We start from the raw sequence: 15,857 nt of genomic DNA, 5'->3' as shown, positions 1-15,857 counted from the left end.
CAATTGTCTCAACTGACTTCGAGTTCGCCGTTGGCCCACTCCATGGATTTAAAGCTCTTCTGGTTTGTGAATAATTCTGGATTGAGCTCAGCAAAAATTTGTCATCAAATTTTGAAAAAAAAAGATAACTCAGATAAAGCTGCTGTTCATCCAGAGCGTCACCTCTCATGGGGTAAAACTGATTTCCCTCTCCACCAGCCCATCGTACGCACTCACTCTCCTCTCAAAGTCCTCGGCCTCCAAGAACTCTTCTTGGTTAAAACCCAGCTCCTCTCTTAACTTTAGTACGGGTTCCGGGAAACCGACTGAATTTTCTTCTGGCCCGATTTAACTCAGATTTAACAAGAATAAAAAAGAAATTTTTCACAGTGAGCAAAACAATGAATGGTTTAGCTTTCAGTTCTCTGTTTTGAAGAGATATTTTTTATCTCTTACTCTCCTCCAATCGGGAAGGGGAATGCCTTTGTCATTTTTTACAATGGCATAAATGAATAAAAACTATAGCCGTTACAACTTAACAAGAGCATAAAGGAGCGGAAAAACTACGACCAAAAAGACGAGTGCCTACAAAAATACGAATTTAAAACGAGTCACCTCCCAATTACATCGAAAAACAACGGCCAAGTCAAAATTTTATGCTACTAGTATTCCATCTAGTCTGATTGGTAGGTATGGAAATAAGTAAGCTTACACTCTCTTTTTGGCTCACATCATCTTTTTTATGGCTTTTCTCATTTGTGCTGAAGTTCTTACCAGAAAAGCAAAAAATTAAACATTAATTTATGTACATAAGACTTTTTAAAAATTTTTTATACTGACCCTTTCAGATCAGGGAAAAAGTCACGTTTTTTTGCTGCCATTTTTTCCAGAAAAATCACTGCAGCATGACTCAGGCATCTCACTGCAAACTGTAGAGATTATCGTGGTTGCACCCATGCAGTTCTCTGTTTTGAAGAGATAATTTTTATTTCATAGTCTCCTCCAATCGGGAAGGGGAATGCTTTTATCATTTTTTACAATCGCATAAACGAATAAAAATTATAGCCGTTACAGCTTAACAAGAGCATAAACGAGCGGAAAAACTACGCATGGGTTTTTACAAGGTGTCAATGTGAGTGTGTCAATCTAACACACTCAGACGGACAAATCGTACTACAATTTTTTTTGGAACTAGTATTCCATCTAGACTGATTGGTAATTTTGGAAATAAAAAAGCTTACACTCCCTATTTGGCCCAACACCCTTTTTTAAGGTCTTTCTAATTTGTGCTAATTTTTTTAACAGAAAAGCAAAAAATCAAAAATCAATTTAAGAATAACAATTTTTAAACATAATTTTTGTATACTGGTCCTTTCAGATCAGGAAAAGAGTGATGTTTTTTTTGCTGCCATATGTTCTAGAAAATTCACTGCTGCATGACTCAGGCAACACACTGCAAACTGCAGTGATGATCGTGGTTGCCACCATGCTTAGCAGACCTCTTCCAACATATATTCTAGCCCGACTTTTTTTCATAGTCAATTTCTGACTCCCGATACTTGAAATAGTTCTCTTAGAACTAAAACAAAACTATATGTATCCATTAACACTTATGTCTAACTTTTCCTAACCTTAATTTTGAAAAATGTTTCCATCAAAATTTACATCCTGTCCCAGAATTGAGGACTACTGGTCAATTGTCTCAACTGACTTCGAGTTCGCCGTTGGCCCACTCCATGGATTTAAAGCTCTTCTGGTTTGTGAATAATTCTGGATTGAGCCCAGCAAAAATTTGTCATCAAATTTTGAAAAAAGATAACTCAGATAAAGCTGCTGTTCATCCAGAGCGTCATCTCTCATGGGTTAAAACTGATTTCCCTCTCCACCAGCCCATCGTACGCACTCACTCTCCTCTCAAAGTCCTCGGCCTCCAAGAACTCTTCTTGGTTAAAACCCAGCTCCTCTCTTAACTTTAGCACGGGCTCCGGGAAATCGACTGAATTTTCTTCTGGCCCGCTTTAACTCAGATTTAACAAGAATAAAAAAGAAATTTTTCACAGTGAGCAAAACAATGAATGGTTTAGCTTTCAGTTCTCTGTTTTGAAGAGATATTTTTTATTTCTTACTCTCCTTCAATCGGGAAGGGGAATGTCTTTGTCTTTTTTAACAATCGCATAAACGAATAAAAAGTATAGCCGTTACAACTTAACAAGAGCATAAACGAGCGGAAAAACTACGACCTAAAAGACGAGTGCCTACAAAAATACGACTTTAAAACGAGTCACCTCCCCATTACATCGAATAAGAACGGCCAAGTCAAAATTTTATGGTACTAGTATTCCATCTAGTCTGATTGGTAGGTATGGAAATAAATACGCTTACACTCTCTATTTGGCCCACATCATCTTTTTTAAGGCTTTTCTCATTTGTGCTGAACTTCTTACCAGAAAAGCAAAAATTAAACATTAATTTATGTACATAAAACTTTTTAAAAAATTTTTATACTGACCCTTTCGGATCAGGGAAAGAGTCACGTTTTTTTGCTGCCATTTGTTCCAGAAAAATCACTGCAGCATGACTCAGGCATCTCACTGCAAACTGTAGAGATGATCGGGGTTGCACCCATGCAGTTCTCTGTTTTGAAGAGATATTCTTTAATTCTTACTCTCCTCCAATCGGGAAGGGGAATGCTTTTGTCATTTTTTACAACCGCATAAACGAATTAAAACTATCGCCGTCACAGCTAAACAAAAACATAAACGATCGGAAAATTTACGACCTTAAAGACGAATTCCTAAGAAAATGCGACTTTAAAACGAGTCACCTCCGAATTCCACCGAATAACAACGGCCAATTACAGCTTAAATTGGCATAAAAAACCAACAGCATTCAAAAACCAATTGATATCTAGTTATTCCAATTATTCTTTCAGGCTCAGAGTAGTATTCTGCATTTTGGCTTCCTCTCCTCAGCTAATAAAATTTCTGCATGTCTTCTGATCTCCTCAAAGAAAAATTATTTTATTTCAGACTCCTCAATGTCAGTCGCATGATTGTAGCTGTCGCCACTCCAATATAACAGAATAAAACAATCTTTCCCGTCCCGATCAGTTTCTCAATCTAACAAACTCAGGCGGACAAATCGTACTACAAATTTTTTTGGAACTAGTATTCCATCTAGTCTGATTGGTAATTTTGGAAATAAAAAAGCTTACACTCCCTATTTGGACAAACACCCTTTTTTAAGGTCTTTCTAATTTGTGCTAAATTTTTTGACAGAAAAGCAAAAAAAAAATCAAAAGTTAATTTAAGAATAAAAATTTTTTAACATAATTTTTGTATACTGGTCCTTTCAGATCAGGAAAAGAGTGATGTTTTTTTTGCTGCCATATGTTCTAGAAAATTCACTGCAGCATGACTCAGGCAACAACACTGCAAACTGCAGTGATGATCGTGGTTGCCACCATGCTTAGCAGACCTCTTTTAACATAATTTCTAGCCCAACTTTTTCTTCATTTTCCATTTCTGACTCCGGTTACTTGAAATAATTCTCTTAAAACTAAAACAGAACTATATTTATCCATAAACACTTCTGTATAACTTTTCTTAACATTACTTTCGAAAAATGTATCCAACAAAGTTTACATCCTGTCCCAGAATTGAGGACAACTGGTCCATTGTCTCAACTGAGACCAATTTCGCCTTTAGCCTTTTCCATGGATTTTTAAAACTTCTGGTTTATGAATAATTCTGGATTGAGCCCAGCAAAAATTTTTCATCAAATTTTTACAAATATAGCTCAAGATAAAGCTATTAACCATCCAGAGCGTCATCTCCCATGGGGTTAAACTGACTTCCCTCTCCACCAGCCCTTAGTAAGCACTAACTCTCAAGCTCCTCGTCCTCCAAGATCTCTTCTTGGGTAAAACACAGCTCCTCTCTTAACTTTTGCATGGGTTCCAGGAAACCGACTAAACGTTTTTCTGACTTGATTCAACTCATATTTTATGGATCTCAGAAATTATTTTAAAAAATTTGAACAGTGAGCAAAACAATGATATTGCTTTCAGCTCTCTGTTTTGAAAAAGAGATGCTATTCATATTTTACTCTCCCCCAATCGTGAAAGGGATTGCAATTGTCATTTTTCACCACCGCATAAACAAAAAAAACTATAGCCGTTACAGCTTAACAACAGCATAAACAAGCGGAAAAACTACGACCTTAAAGACGAGTGCCTACAAAAATACGACTTTAAAACGAGTCACCCCCCGATTACATCGAATAACAACGGCCAAGTACAGCTTAGATTTGCATAAAATTCCAACAGCCTTCAAAGGCCAATTGATACCCAGTTACTTTTTCTGGCTCAGTTTAATATTCTGACCTGCATTTTGACCTCATCTCCTCCGCTACTAAATCTTCTGTACGTCTTCTGATTTCTTCAACAAAAAAAATAATTTATTTCAGACGCCTCATTGTCAGTTGCAGGACTGTAGCTGCCGCCACTCCAATTTATTAAAACAAAACAATATTCCCTGTCTCGATCACTCTATCAATCTGACATACTTAGACGGAACAATCGTACTACAAAATTTTTCACAGTGAGCAAAACAATGAATGTTTTTGCTTTCACTTCTCTGTTTTGAAGAGATATTAATAATTTCTTACTCTCCTCCAATCGGGAAGGGGAATGCCCTTGTCATTTTTTACAATAGCATAAACGAAAAAAAACTATAGCCGTTACAGATTAACAACAGCATAAATGAGCGGAAAAACAACGACCTTAGAGACGAGTGTCAAAAAAACTACTTTAAAAGAAGTCATCTCCGATTTACTACGAATGACAACGATGAAAATCAGCTTAGACTTGCAAAAAAGTACCAAGAGCCTTCAAAACCTAATTGATATCCAGTAATTCTTTCTGGCTCACTTTAATATTTTGCTTTTTGACTTCCTCTCCTCAGCTAATAACTTTTCTGCACATCTTCTCAACAAAAAAATTGAATTTATTTCAGATTCCTCATATGAAAAAACATCCGATTAAAAACAAATCGTAACAATCACCTCGAAGAAGATGAACTGATTGATCAATATCCGATTTTTTTACTCTCCCGGTTTTGCTTATTTTGAATACTTTCTATTTCGTTACACAAACACCAAAAAATAAGTTTACCAATTAATTGATTAAAATGATCTGTTACTTCTACTGATCTTTTTAAATAAAACCTCAGCTTTTGATTCGAAAAAGCAACAGTATGCAAAAAATACAAACAGTCTCCGGTTCGCTCACTTTGATTGTCAGTCATTGACTTCTAACAAAATGTTCTCTTTCTAAAAAGTTGCGTCCTGCCAAATTCAAACAAAAAAAGGAACCCATGCTTAAGCTGCTCTTCATCAGATACAATATTGCACTAAGGTAAATGCGACTATGTGCCAGAATAAACATCAATCAATGCGTTTTTTCTACGGTTCGTTTCATTCGAGTGGCATTGATCATCGAAAAACTGTAATCACCACTGATCTGCATTTATCAGCCGATCAAGGTAAAATATAGAGAGGCGAAAGAGGTTATTTTTACTTAGCCTACGGTAGTTTTCGAGAAACTGCTTACAATTTTGAAAGATGCTAACTTAACTTAGGCTCTGCTAATGTTATAAATAATTCTTTCAAATGTTAAAACAATAACTAACGCCCATGCTGGCAAAATTGACGGCAAAAATCATAATGAAGGTTATGGCCGTTCATGGATCAAACTAGACACTTTGAATACTTATATGCAAAAAGTTACTTTAACTGTTAAGATTAAAGATGGAACAGCCAACAAATGGCAAAGCATTCTTTTGCCCTGTCCTGTGTCTGATAACATATGTGAAACTACATCCTTAGATGCATTTGCCTATTCTAGAGAAGAAACCAAAAATTGTATTTTTACTGTTTTAAATAGAGTTCAGGCTAAGACGATTTTGAAATCAAGAATCATACAATAAAATCAAAGATTATTCTGGATTTTTTTTCACTCTACTCACACAAGGGATACTCACAAAATTGTGCTACTGGCAATGAATGAATCGCAAGCTCTTTGTGGTCATCCCAGAACAGTGTGTCCAACTCCATATGATTCAGTTTTTCTCGCATATACCGAAAGGTTATATATGGATACCGGAATCCAAGTTGAACCAACCCCAGAAAGAAACGGTAACTGTTCATAAATCCGACAAATCAAATTTCACTTTTGTCACAATAAGTGAGCGATCGGCGCCATTTTAAATTTTAACTAGTCAAATTGACTATGAAGCTCATATAGGCACCAAACTGAAATATAATCTTTCTTTTAGCTTAACAAAATAATTTGAGCTGGAATGCTCCTCAATCTTAAAAACAATAAAGCTTTCACTTGAGAACACGCTTGGCTCGCTATATTCTCACTCAAAATCAATCGTTGTATGTTCTTGGAGACCAAAAAAATGGTCTAACATTGTCCAAAATTTTATTCACTTTTACAACTAATGGATCAATGCTATAATCGCATTCCTATAATGTGTAAGGAAAACTTTCGATTTTTCGATCGATCAATTCGGCAAAATTTTCAGTCCGCAGACAAACAATATAGTTCCGATGAACTTTTAGATTTTTTTTCCAACTAGATTTTAATGATGATAATTCCTGGACCTAAATAAAATCCAAATAATAAGGGCTACAGAACCATATCTCTTTGAGCCAAAAAAGATAATCAGCAAAATAAACATTCTTCAGCATCCAGTCAAGGTGCTTCCCTTTATACTAATGCTCAGATGCAAAATTATGGAAAACGATTTTTTATAATTCAGAAATGAAAGCAACACTGCAAAATTTATCTAGATCCTTTCTAAATGCCCCATGATTTTTTTTCTCGAACTCATGTAGCCCATTAGGCTCTACTCAAACTACATATTTAGACTATTTCATTTCTTCGTAATTTTGGAAAAATGAATACACCAGTATATTCGGGAAAAAACAATTCTGAGAAGTTTTAGCAAGAAAGTAGAATAGTCTTCTCCTCATTCCTTTTCGTGAAGTTTATACTGGATTGTCTAGTGTTTATAATAAAAGTCCGAAATATTCAGAAAACCACTTTGCCGCTTCGTGTAAGATAGGCTTCAATTCTACAGTAATCTCAACTTTTACTCAGGATGAAAACAAAATGAAAAACTAGACAACATCGACATAAAGTGTAGTCACCTCTATTGGAAGAAGTTGACAATATCAACCAGTATCATGTGTATCCTCACATTCAACTAACAGTTTTTTATCTCAGAAATCAAAACTTAGAAAATCCTACCGCCCCATTCTAATTATTATACTACTTTTTCTAGGATATACCGAGGGATGATCTGAAGCCATATATCGACTCCACACTAGATAATGACTTGCAAAGCTTTGAGGATGTTCTCTCCCTTTTTTCAACCATCTATCCACTGCATCTCAACCACCAATATCAGCTCAACTAGCAATTTTTCCACTCCCACTCCTACTACGGCCCCTACTACAACAATGGCCTCAAAACAACGGCCTTCTCGTAAAACATAAATGTATGATTAATTTTCACGAGAGATGACGAAATTAAGAAATAAAATCTTATTAGCTACGACTTAGTGGTAGAACTCCAATGATGCACCAACGACTCTTCTCGTAAAATATGAAAGTACGATTAACATTCGCGAGAAATAACGAAGTTAAGAAATCAAGTCTTGTTCGCTACGACAAAGTGGGAGAAGATTTCCCAATAAAGTATAAATAAAAGCTGGAATTACTCAAATTCATTCCAACAACTTTCTCTCAACCACATCAACCCTTGTCTGTGAGAACAAAATCCAACATTATTCTCTAAAAGCTCTCTACGCCTGGCTCCTGATTCTCGCATTGAGAAACAAACCCAAGTAGTTAGACGCCATAAGCTACTATCGGCTAAATCGTCGGTGCCAGAATCCACACACTAGATGACAGTTAAGAGACAGCCCTTACAACCTACTGATTAAAATAGTAAAATAGATATTCAGTTGGTCAAAGAACGCAACATTACATCAATATCCAACCCAGGATTTGATTTGGAGCTAAATTATGCTCTGAATGCTCTAATGAATCGCTTCAAATTGGAAACTTATGATCCCATACGGAAACTGTACTCCATAACAAAATCCCTCCTTCATCAACAAAAACTGTATGTTCCTACAAAATATTTATCTGCAAAAAAGCAAACCTCCCAGTTGGATGAACATACCGAACAAACAGATCCAACGGAGTCACTTTCATAAGACCCATCAAACTTGAAAAACCAATAAACTTTTTAAAACGAATAACCTAAGCTTACTGCCCGGTTGGAAGAAAACTGTAAAAGTTTATCCTAAATTATTATTATAGCTATCTACTATAAATATTGAGAAATCGTATATAACGATTTGTCGTCTCACAAATTTTTTTAAAACCAAAACTGTTTTCTTACCTCTTGCTAGTTGTTATATCCAATGGCACAAAACTGCACAATGGTAGTTTTAAAACTTTTGGTTAATTAGTTTCGAATACGAAACGCAACTAAGTCTAGTTTAAACGCTTTATATTTTCAAAGCACGTGCATGATAAAAAATAACATTTTCGATTACTATACGTGGTAGTTTTGTTACTAAAACAAGCTCGCAGATCTTACAGCTAGACGTTTCTTTCGTTATATAACAAACTCGAAGCCAAACTATTGATTTACTTTTGCAATTTATCACAGATCTGTACTTGTTGTTTGTCGCGTCAGCCAAAAAAAAACAAGCGGGCAGCTTCATTCCCTTAAGCAAGGTTAGTAACACAAAAGTTCGACAGTTCCTGCGATGAGCATGGCATAAACCTTTTTTAGACGTCAGTTATCAAATCAATAATCAGTTTCCCACAAGTAACAAAAAATTTCCATGAAAAACCCCTGTATGACCAATGAACACTGTTGTCAGAGCGTACATTTAAACTCAGTTAACCTCCCATTAATATTTTAGTAGCTAAATTAAATTATATAAAGCTAAATAGTTTAGCATTTTATTAGAAAAATCAACGGTTAAAATTCAATCGATTTTTTTCTCAATAGACTCCACAGCTATACAGTTGTGGAAAATCAGAGGGCAGCAAAGCAAGTTGCTGCCCTAGAAGTCACTAGAGATGAGCTACGTTGGTACCACTGGACATGTCAACGAGGGGGAGGGGGGTACCAACAAGGAGGAGCTGCAAGGAGGAGCATTGGAGGAACAGGAAGTTCAAAAAGCAAGCACAGGAGAAACTCACAAGATGATCACTACGGGAATTGAGAGGTAACAGAGATTATTAGTGGCTAATTTTTCTATACTTGCTGCGTTTACAATTTAGATGCTTCTTCTACAATAAATCCGCACTTTCTCCTTTGGAACCTTTAATTGTTTCTGGAAACCTTCTTCGCTTGCTTCTTCGTTTGTTTCTTCTTTCTTCTTCGCTTACAAGGGCAATAGCTATGTTTCGTGCTCACTCTATGTTTCGACCGTTTCGGCCAAAATTGGTTGTTTCGACCGTGCTCGAACGAAATAATTATGCTCGACCGTGCTCGACCCAAGCAAGATATGTTTCGACCGTGCTCGAACAAAAAAAAACGTGCTCGACCAGGTTCAACTCAAAAAAGATATGTTTCAATCATGCTCGACAAAAACTCTATGCTCGACAATGCTCGACTTATATAAAATATGTTTTGACCGTTTCTCGACCGAAAATTGGTCCATATACAAAACAGTCCAATAAAAAACAGTCCAATACAAAATAGTCGGGAAAATCATGTAATGAAGAAATAAAACAGTCCAACACAAAACAGTCCGGCAATAACCGGCTCTAAATTTTGTAATAAGTCCTACCCTCTGTTGGCAAGCTCGCAACACGTTGGCGCGACTGCGGCGGTCACTATTTTGTTTTTCATGTTTTTTGAACAAAGGTCAATCAATTCTCGGCCTACCGACTTTTAAAACAAATTTTACTTGGATTATTTTTCAGGCTGCTTCGTATCTGACTGTTTTTTGTTCAATTTTATACTTTTCCAGACTATTTTGTATCGGACAATTTTGTATCGGACAATTTCGGACAAAAAAATATGTGCTCGACCCAATAAAAAATTAATTTCGACCGTACTCGACAAAAATTTCGAAAATAACTACCGACTCAATGAACAAAATATTACAATTGATTGCCTGCAATTGCTAGAAAACTGATAATTATAAAACAAAAATGAGTTTTGTTGCTCGAAAAAACTGAATGTGAGGCTGTTTTTCATCCCAATTCTTTATTTGACTCCTAGGGTTTTCTTCAACTGTCACAAATATTCTATTTTCTGTTTTTCACTCGATAATTTTTTTTTGTTAATGAAATCATAAATAGTGAAATTTTGAAATTTTTGTTTTATTTTTAGATCAAAACTGATTATTGCTTGTTTATTTTATTGATTCATAACCGCTCAGTGAGGTGATTTAAAATACTTTATTTGATTGTCTAAAATTGCTTTTAGACTGATAATCATCAGAAAAATTTGAAACTTATCTTACTGTTTTTTTCTGATGATTATTTGTTCTGAGCACAACTCCATTGATTTTTAAAAATTTCATCAAAAATATCAAAAATTGATGGACTTGAGAAGAATGCTGGTCATACAATTCCGATGACCAGCAAATTTATTTAGCTTTGTTTCGACTGTGTTCGACCGCAACATATATGCTCGACCCAAAAAAGATATGTTCGACCTAAAAAAATACTTGTATCTTGAAAAAAAAGATTAGTCATACGATTCCATTAATGAGAAAAAAACCAATTCATACACTTTATCAACGGAAAAAATGCTTATGCAGGGCCGAAAAAAAAGAGAAATTTGCTCGTCCCAAGCAAGATATGCTTTGGTTTTCGTCTATTATCTCATGATGATTTCTTATCAGAATGATATGATTAGTGGTATTTTCAAACTAAATGCTTTGTAGAGATAAGCTATTTTTGAGTTATTTTACCCGTTTTTTGGAACACTGGTTTGCAATTTGAGTCAAAAACATTTTTAAAAAGTTTTTATTTTTGACTCGCAAATATCGCTGGGCAGTCAGTGAACGTACTCGAGGTATGTTTCAATCGTGCTCGAGGTATGTTACGACCGTGCTCTAGGTATGTTTTTACTGTGCTCAGTAGTACTATATCGTGTCCCGTATCCTAAGGAGGAGTCTTTCCTAAGGGGGGTCCTCACGTAAAGCAAAATCCTAGGAAAAGGGTCCGTAATTTTTTGGAGGACCCCTATTCTAGATTTTGTAAATGAACGCAAGTTCCCACCCCTAAAGAAAAAGACCCCCTCATTAGGATCTTGTTCAGCTGAGCTTAACAGCCGGGACGCGATACAATTTTTCCTTCTAGGTCCTTTTAAAGCGGTCCCTTTTCGCGCGATAATTAAAGTTAATCGTCCTAATTCCTGAATTTTTTTTCGTCCTAGTTTCACGTGGATATCATTTCCTGGCTTTCTTTCTTTTCGTCGAAGATTTTTCATGCTAATAAAAGTTTGTTATTGAAAACGAGCCTAAAGATTTCACACATTTGTTTGATTTAACACTTGGTTTGCGACAACTAGTTTATTTGCCTGAAGCTATTTATGTTAAAACAGTGATTGAGCTCAATACGAGTATTTTATTAGTTGTAAATTGGTAAAAACCAAAACATATACAAGTCGAACTATAAAAAGGACGAACAGTAAAAATCATCTGAAGATATATGTTTCAGAATTTATTTGCGCTGTTTTTTGGATGGTCGTTCTTCTGATGCTTCAGAGAAAATAAATGGGTTATTTGTAGGTGGACGTTCACGGACTCGGCTACTAGAAGCTCTGTTTCTGAGTAGGGCCGCTGTAAAAATCCCCAATCCAGACGTTGAAAATCGGGCGAACTGTTATCAGTTTCCTTGTATGAGTTGGCCCACTCGGTTTCCATGTAAATTTCTTCTAGAAATGCATTTTCTTCGGCGGCTTTATGGCCAAAGGGCACTGTCGAAATTCCGTCGAACAGGAGAAAACGTTTCGAAATTCCGTCGAACAGGAGAAAACGTTTTGAAGGATAATGCAAGTTTGTTTTGTTTCACGGTCATATTGGTGTGACCTTTCGAAACTATCTTTGTTTTCCCAGTGAATAATGTGTCCCTGAAGATTTGATGGACCAGTTCTCTCTGTGCACTCCGTTTTATCCCTTTGTCCCTCAATTTTTGATTGCCTCCTAAACAGAAGCAAAATTAATATTCTTTTCTACAACTCAGGGATAGTTTCATTTCACTTCAGCAACTCTATTTATACCGAATAAACTTTGATCCATTTTACCAAAAAATAGAAGAAGACTCTGAATTATGGCTCCAAAAAGGGGAAAAACGGAGGAATATGTTGACGGATAAATCAACGTTTAGGCAACATTGTATAATGTTGCCTAAATCAACTAAATGTCCATTGTTGGATGCAACAAATTAAGGGGGGGAGGTTGGTGATGGTAATTTTGTTCTGTAAAAAGTAGGAATTGGGGTAGAATTGTGGCTTAAGTTTGAATTTTTATTTACCATTAAGGACGAAGGAATATAGTTTCAGTTTTGGGGCGATAAATTCTCTGATCGGCTTCCCACCAGTCTCGTCTTTGAACTTCAGCACAACTTTCTCCTTGGTATCCTCGAACAAGAAATGATCCTCATCATAATTTGAAATGTCGAAATCAGCTTTTGTTTTATCTAAGTCTCGGTAAACGTCGTCGTTTTTTATGGCATAAATAAAACTATCCGTGTCTGAGCAAAGGAGTTCCCAGTTTAGATTCGGTTTCATTTATTGATATTGAAACTGAAAGATGAAACGCTTGGCGAAGTCTAGTATGGTTGCACCAACTATCAGATAGGTTTGTTCCACAATATTTTTGTTACTGAAAAACTGATCGTCAATGATTTGAAAGCTCTTCATTGTGCTCAGAGCTGTTTTTTAAAAATTTTTCTCTCATTCCTTACAATCTCTAGCTTCTTTCTTCCGAATTTGGACTCCATTGTCTCACCGAATCCTGAATTAACAAATAGCTTGTAAAAGTTTTCCTGGAATTTATTTACCGCGGTTTTTCGTAGGCGGGTGTTGAGTTCTACAATGGATGCCATTCAGTGACTTTGGCGGAACTGAAGAACTTTTTCGAGGTGAGTTATTTTCATTCCCAGCTCGTAGTACAGTTTCGAGGTAAGGTAATGCAAAACATAACCTTCTTTAGGATGCAAGGTCTGTAGAAGCTTTAGCACTTTTGGCAGCGTGGTGATTCCCAATTTTCTCAACATGTCGACTTGCTCATTTCACCGATGTCCACTACTTCACGAGAGGGGGCAGGGGGGTAATCAGCAAAGAAATCGTGAAGCTCTTCGGGTATGGTCAAAATTACTTCAACTATATAACCCACTCTGAAGTTTCGCTGGTAAGCAGTATGTCTTCCAGACTTTTTCCAACTATTGAAAAATCGTTTAATGTCAAAGAGCAGTGATTCATTATCTCGTACAAATTGTTTGCATCAATGTTGAGGATGTAGCTTGAAGGTTCTGAGGGCGAAAAATTGTCTTGGTATTTATTGTTTGCTTTATAAAATCGGCGCGCGTAAACCGACGAAATGCCTCCTCGTATCATTCGCTGCACAAGGTTCAGATATTTACGGTCAGTTAAGGGTTTCACTTCGGGCTTACAAACTTTTAGAAAAGCGTCCCCGGAAAGGTTACTTGTCGTGAAATAACAGGCGCAATCCAGCCCGTATAGCAAATTCCACGAAAAGCTTCGAAAACGGAGACAAGTAAAAGCGCATCTGTAGTCAAGTACAAGTCATGGTAATCACCAAGTGAACCACACTTCAGTTCGGTGAAAACTTTTAAGGCATGATTGTACCCGGTTCTTGTAACAATCACTCCTCCTGTTAGACTTTTTTCTATATTGCTCGCGGGGCAAGTCGAGTTTCTCGGAATTTTTCGATTGAGTTGAAGTATGAGTAGGGGTAATGCCCTTTCTCTTTCAACATAATGACTTTCTCAGGGGAGTGGCCGAGTTTTTCAAAATAGTTCTCCATTAGAATAAACTTTTCTTCATTAATGATACACTCATTATGTGCCCAACCCAGGAACTTGTCGGTGTAATGACATTGATCGAGTACCACTTGATCATTGTCGGAAAAATCGTTCTCACAAATCCAACAAACCAAAGCATCTTCCCACTCTTGGTGTGTTACCCCGGTGAAAGTGAAATTTTTCATTTTTTCTACGTAAATTTGTCTCGATAAGGATTCGAGGGAGCTAATAAATTCTTACATCAAATTTCGGTCCTTCTTTTAGGCTCAAACTTTAACAGATCTATTTTTCCCAAATTCGATTTCTGCTAATGCGTAGCCACAAGGTTGATTGATTTCAATTGTTTGCGTGCTAGAATTTTGCAGATCAAGTTGCGTTTCGCATACTGGTAAAAGCAGTGACTTCAAATCAAAGTAGATTACTCTGGGTACGTACCAACGCGCTCTTAAAGTTTTAAAAAATGTGGTCATCTTTTCTTGGCTTGGGCACTGTTATGACGACATCTTCGTCTTGGTAGCATAGTTCTTGATGTCTTCTTAGAGTTTCGAATGAAGCGCAAGTATGGAAACATTTGCGGCAAATCGCAGATTGGAATCGGTGTACTTTTTAACGCACGTACTCGACCAGTTTCTGAAGATGACTTATCAACACGTAGTGATATTTTGATCCATCTGTCAGCAGCAATAAGTCTACAACCAGGCTAGTAGTATTTCTGCTCGACACTCTTATGGGTAACCATTCGGCATTGTTGAACCTGATCAGAAAAACATCAATTTCATATCTAGTTTTGGCGTGAAAAATAAAGGGGGTTTGAAAAGGCCAATAATATATTATGTTATTACGTATTGCTTACCAAAAGACGATGATTTGACAACTGTTAAGTCTTTCAAATCTGTCCATATCCATCAGACCCATTGGAATTTCGTATTCCCCATTGATTTTCACAGTTCCTTCTTTGTCCAGATCATAGGTTGAGACTTTGATTTTCTCCAGCCACCGTCTAGATGTGGGGTAAAGGGCGGGCTCATTCACGTTGTCATATGCTGCAACAAAGAACTAAAGAAAACAGCGGTCATCATCTTTAGTGTTGATGTTTGTGAGCAGAGTAGAAGCAGCGCTGAGTGCATCAGAAAGCTCGAGGTAGGATCCTTCTCTTATTGGCGAGAAAACCGCGAAACTGATTTGCAGTTTTTCAAGTCGATCAATAATCCATCCGATACCGTGAGAAGAGAACAAACTGACTTGGTTGACCATATGTTTGATCAGTTCCAAGTATTGATCCCCAGGTATTCCCTCGAAGTACACGGTCAATGTCCTAGTGTTTAAAAATAGCATGGTCCTTCAGAGTTTTCCAGTGTCCCCGTTCTGCACAGTGGAAATTTTGATTATCCCGACTCCCAAAAGGAATTGCACATTGTTCGGACTCTCTTTGACCCTTTCCAGTATGAGAGCATCTGTTTCCTCCTTGTTTTCCATTATGACTTGAAGCAAATCCATTTCTTTTTCACCAACTTTGAGATAGTATCGGCGCAATTTACCTCTGAAAGTGCTTTCCATCGGGGCAGCGGAAGAGCTTGTCTCAATGCCGTCCCAAACTGGCAGGGCGTGCTTCTTCAGCAAAGGTTTTTGGTAGCTTTCCGCGGTGAGAAATATTGTATGGCAATAGATAGAATGACTATTGCAAGTCATGTCGTGTGCCAGCTCGAGGTGCTTCGGGCTTCCAGCAAATTCTCAAATGATTCGAGACACTCATCGCAAAAATTTTGAGGAGGAGGGGG

General features: G+C 36.8%; 2 protein-coding genes across 14 annotated transcripts in view; both read right to left on the bottom strand.

The window, feature by feature from the left end:
* Positions 1–8,571, bottom strand: part of LOC134839650 (uncharacterized) — a 66,508-nt gene extending 57,937 nt beyond the window's left edge. The window contains exon 1 of the mRNA XM_063855271.1: positions 8,459–8,571. The gene's annotated coding sequence lies outside the window, so the exon portion shown is untranslated. The remainder of the gene's footprint in view (positions 1–8,458) is intronic.
* LOC134840218 (androglobin-like) overlaps positions 1–15,857 on the bottom strand; it is a 606,395-nt gene that overhangs the window by 260,498 nt on the left and 330,040 nt on the right. The gene's annotated exons all lie outside the window — the stretch shown is intronic.

This window comes from Symsagittifera roscoffensis, chromosome 2 (assembly GCF_963678635.1).
Source record: "Symsagittifera roscoffensis chromosome 2, txSymRosc1.1, whole genome shotgun sequence".
Lineage (NCBI taxonomy): Eukaryota > Metazoa > Xenacoelomorpha > Acoela > Convolutidae > Symsagittifera > Symsagittifera roscoffensis.
Note: the sequence above shows the minus strand (reverse complement) of the source record. Positions and strands in the feature narration are given on the sequence as shown.